Source organism: Portunus trituberculatus, chromosome 37, assembly GCF_017591435.1.
Source record: "Portunus trituberculatus isolate SZX2019 chromosome 37, ASM1759143v1, whole genome shotgun sequence".
NCBI classification, from domain to species: Eukaryota; Metazoa; Arthropoda; class Malacostraca; order Decapoda; family Portunidae; genus Portunus; species Portunus trituberculatus.
Genome location: NC_059291.1, coordinates 10,148,163 through 10,153,162, shown reverse-complemented (window position 1 = coordinate 10,153,162; position 5,000 = coordinate 10,148,163). Strand labels below are relative to the sequence as shown.

The 5,000-nt window shown below is 46.7% G+C and overlaps 1 protein-coding gene across 3 annotated transcripts in view; it reads right to left on the bottom strand.

Moving 5' to 3' along the window:
• The window catches only part of LOC123514058 (protein amalgam-like), a 310,100-nt gene that overhangs the window by 37,782 nt on the left and 267,318 nt on the right, over positions 1-5,000 (bottom strand). The gene's annotated exons all lie outside the window — the stretch shown is intronic.

Sequence of the window (5,000 nt, the reverse complement as noted above, 5' to 3'; positions counted from 1 at the left end):
GATAGAATTTTTAGAGAAACATATAATTTGCTAAGGAATATTGGAGTAGCATTTCACTACATGGACAAAGAAATGATGAAGAAATTGATAAGTACTATAATAAGACCCAGATTGGAATATGCAGGAGTAGTGTGGACCCCTCATAAAAAGAAACACATAAGGAAATTGGAGAGACTACAAAAAATGGCTACAAGAATGGTTCCAGAATTTGAAGGGATGACATATGAGGAGAGACTAAAGGCTATGGATCTACCAACCCTGGAACAAAGAAGGAGAGAGGAGACCTGATACAAGTTTATAAATTGATCAACGGAATGGACCAAGTGGATAATGAGAAACTGATCCTGAGAGAAGAATATGACATCCGAAGCACAAGATCGCATAGTAAAAAGCTGAGAAAAGGAAGATGTCTGAGAGATATTAAAAAATATAGTTTCCCGCAAAGATGTATTGAGACGTGGAACAGTTTAAATGAAGTAGTGTCTGCAACGAGTGTGCATACTTTTAAAGTAAGATTGGATAAGTGTAGATATGGAGACAGGGCCACACGAGCATAAAGCCCAGGCCCTGTAAAACTACAACTAGGTAAATACACACACACACACACACACACACACACACACACACACACACACACACACACATACAGCGCAGGGCGCGCCAGCATCTCCCAGTGGATTATGCTGCTACCCCAACACTCAGGAAGAGCCCCTCTCCTGGTGATGTCACAGGTGTGTCGTCGCGTCGCGTAGCGGCGAACGGCTGACGATGAAAACAGTTCAGGGATGAATATTGCGTCCAGCGCGACGCCCCGCAACACTCCTGACGCGAGTCCCGCCCCGCGTTATCACGCTGTATAAACGCCGCCGCCGCGCCGCCCGATGGCCGCCTGAATATTGGATGGCTCCATTATTTGGTGGCGGCGAAGAGGCTGTGTGGAGAAGCCGCCTGACTAACCCATGGCGGTGCGCGGCGGTGGCGGCGGGCGGCAAACACCGCTGCTCTTCATGATGGATGAGCCATGGGGGCCATCCCGTCCCCACCCCTCACACCGCGGTCCCGCCGCCCAAAATTCGCCCCATGAATAACGAGGAGAGCATCCACGCCGCTCAATATCCCGAGGACACAGCCGCCGTGGTCCGCGGGGAGCGGCGAGCACAATAATTGACCAACTGCAAGAAGCACGGATCAGTTTGGTGTCGGGCCCATGCCAAGTCGCTTAGCAGGCAGGGTGGCCAGGATAGAGAAGGGCAGGGTAGCCATGGCATGGGAGAGGTGGCCGGGCAGGACGGGGGCAGGGAGGAAAGGGGTGGGTGAAGAGACGTGGACAGGAAAGACAACGAAGAGAAGGAAAGAGGGGGTGGAGGAAGAGAAGGAGAACTGTTAGTAAAGCAGCGGGGGAGTGGAGAGCCCTCAAAGCCCGTGCCATTACCAGGCGTGAATGCCCCACACACAAAGACCGTGATGAGTGAAGGCGACGCCGCCGCCGCGACACACCACGTCTGTTAACCCCGCACGGATTCTTTACCAACTAAACATTAACACTCGTAAAGAGGCGGACGTACGGCCCATGCACAAACAAGGGGCTGCCACCTGCCTCACGCGGCCACGGCGACGCCACCTATGTGTGTGTGTGTGTGTGTGTGTGTGTGTGTGTGTGTGTGTGTGTGTGTGTGTGTGTGTGTGTGTGTGTGTGTGTGTGTGTTTAGTGCGTGAGTGCGTGCGAAAGGGAACCTACCACCAATATATAAACAAAAGCTGTAGAGAAACAGATGTATCGACGCATTGAGTGGAGTGCAGCTTTGGCGGGAGAGGGCGAGACGGAGGGAGAGCATGGAAAGAGACAGCAGGAGGAGGAGGAGGAGGAGGAGGAGGAGGAGGAGGAGGAGGAGGAGGAGGAGGAGGGTCTGTGTTTGAGGCAGAGAAGATGGACTTTACGGTGGGTCTTGAACAGCCTGCCAACCAGCCCGCCCGCCGCCCTCCATTCTGCCAAAGCATCTCCTCCATAAATAATGAGAGCCGCCGCGGAGAGGGGGAGGGCGCCGGGACGAGAACGAGAACGGCAAGATGAAACGGCAGCGGAGTGGGAGAAAGGCAGAAATATACATGCTGAACAATGCCGGAGGAGGACGAGGACGAGGACAAGGAGGAGGAAGGAAGACATGAGGAGAAGGAGGAGAAAGACTATATGGGACACGTTAGACTAGAGGGAAGAGGGGAAAAATTGAGCATCACTTCCCGAGGGTCAAATGAGTGAGGGGAGAGGAGGAGGTGTGAAGAGTGAGGGGAAGGAAGAAGAGGGAGAGAGGGGCTTGCTTACACAGTCAAGGGGAACGAGAAGAGGCGATGAGTTAAGTGAAGGTAAGGGGAGACAAGACAAGGAGGAGGATAAGAGGAGGAGGAGAAACTTAAAGAGACGAAGGCGATGGTGTGACTTTCGTACCTGACAGTGTTATTATTATTGTACGCCACGCTTTCACTACTGTTTCTACTACTGCTGCTGTTGCTGCTGCTGCCTTACTACTACTATCAAAATAAATATCTCGACATGTCCTATAGTCAGAGTGAAGGCAAACAATCTCTCTCTCTCTCTCTCTCTCTCTCTCACAGGTTTATACAGCGCAGTAGTTTGGTTTGGTAACATCTACGAACAATACATAGCAGAGAGAGAGAGAGAGAGAGAGAGAGAGAGAGAGAGAGAGAGAGAGAGAGAGAGAGAGAGAGAGAGAGAGAGAGAGAGAGAGAGAGAGAGAGAGAGAGAGAGAGAGAGAGAGAGAGTTTCTCTGTAAAATGCATTTCTACACAGTGGAATTAATGGAATTCTAAATTATTGTTACCACTATTACTATTATTATTATTATTATCATTATTATTATTATTATCATTCTCGTTGCTGCTGTAGTAGTAGTAGTAGTAGTAGTTATTGTTATTACTCTTATTGCCACTTCTGATACTAACATTACCACTACCTCTAACGGTACCACCACCACCACCACCCCTAACACAACCACTGCTATGAGTACTCCTACGACCAACACTAGCACCAGTAGCAACAGCAGGAGTGACAGCACAATCACTGACGGCAGGAGTAGCAAGTGTCAGCAGGGGTGGTGGTGGTGATGGTGGTGGGCGAAATGGTGAGTGTCTGGCGGCGATACAAAGGCGTCTTTCATCGTCCTCACTCCTTCACAAACTCATTCCCTCCTTTGGGTCGCGATGTGTACCACCACTACCACCACCACCACCACCACCACCACCACCACTGCCTCTCCGTCTCTCTCACTTAAACTCGCCCAATCAAAAGTTTTTTCACTCCACCGTCCAACCTTTTGTTTATCTTGATGTATTTTTCCTCACAAAATATAAAAAATCATTTCCCTTCCCAACTGGTCAAGGAGTTTTTAATCTTCACTCTGTTACTTCCGCGCGATGAGCTGAGTATCGCCCCACGAGGATCACCACCCTGCCCTCTCTCGCTCTCCAGCCAGCCAGCCAGCCAGCCAGCCAGCCAGCCAATCACATTCGTCCTTAGCGTCTCATCATGATCGCTGGGGAAGTGACCGCTGGCTTCACTTGATGGCCTTGCAAGGACGCTCGACCCTAAACCCTGGGGACTCTCTTCGATGGTTATTCTTTTTCAGGGGTGGTAACTCAGGGGTCATCATCTAAGCAGTGTTGTTGTTGTTGTTGTTGGTGGTGGTGGTGGTGGTGGTATTGTTGTTGTTGGTATTTATTTTTTTTCGTATTTGTTTCTCTTACTTCTAATTGAGTTTCTTCGTCCTCATCTTCATCTTTCTCCCTCTCTTTCTTCTATTCTTCTCTCTTCTTCCCTTTCTCTTTTCTTCTTTATTTTCGTTTTCGTTTCCTTATTCCTTTTTGTTATAACTGCGTCTTTTATCGTCCTAATCTTCGTCTTTTAATTTCTTTTTCACTTCTACAGCTTCGTCGTCTTCATTTCTTATTCCCTTCCTCTTCCTTGTTAGTCTTTATATTTGTTTTCGTTTCCTTTTTCCTCATTTTCAATTGTACCATGTCTTCTTCATCTTCGTCTCTCTTTTTCCCCCCCCACTTTTATTTTTGTTTTTCTTTCTCTAATTCTTCCTTACTTTCAATTGCATTTCTTCTTTATCACCATTGCCTTTCTCCTTATCTTCCTTCTCTCATCCACCTTATTTTCGTTTTCAATTTCTCCTTTCTTATCTTAAAATGCATCTGTTTATTTATTTTTTTTTTTCGTCGTCATCTTCTCCAACACACAAGTCTGGTCTAACTATTCTTGTGTATCGTATCCTCAATTACTTCCATTCTTCAACTCAGTCTCTTCAACTTTCCTAGCCACACAATCTGCGTCCTTCCTCCAACACCTCCAACAGGACAAGTTCCATAACACAATTGCTCTGTGTCCTGTTAATTTCTTCCTTCAATAAATGTTCTCATGTTTCTGTTTTAACCCTTTCAGCAATAAAACTTTCATTTAATTTCCTCTTTCAGTAAATGTTCTCGAGGTCTCTGTTTTAACTCTTTCAGTGTCAAGGCCTCGATTTCTTTACATTCTCGGTGTTATTAGAGGATCGTATGAAGGTAAGGGAAGTGAAGTGATGTGAGAGGGGTGATTAAATGATTTTCTCTCGTGACGCGGCAACAACTAAGGTTATGACGTAGAAATATTAAACAGTATCAAAGAGCTAATAATGTTAAAATGTGAGGTAAAAATAAAAAAATCAGAAAAGGGTATAAGAAAAGAAATAGTTTAAGCTGAAGAGGATGAGAATGAAGGTAAGCGTGATACTTTTCGTGATGAAGAGGTGGGTTTGACTCCCGAGCTCTCTTCCTGCTTCTGTATTGGTCTTCCCCTGACTGCGCCTTAGCTGTTTTGCAGAGGTGATCATTAAGGCACTAGAAAAAACAAACTTTGCTCTGAGGTATGTGAGTAATTATATAATTTTTATTAGGAATGACATATTGAGTCTTTTAATCTATTCACTGTTCTTTGTACTTGG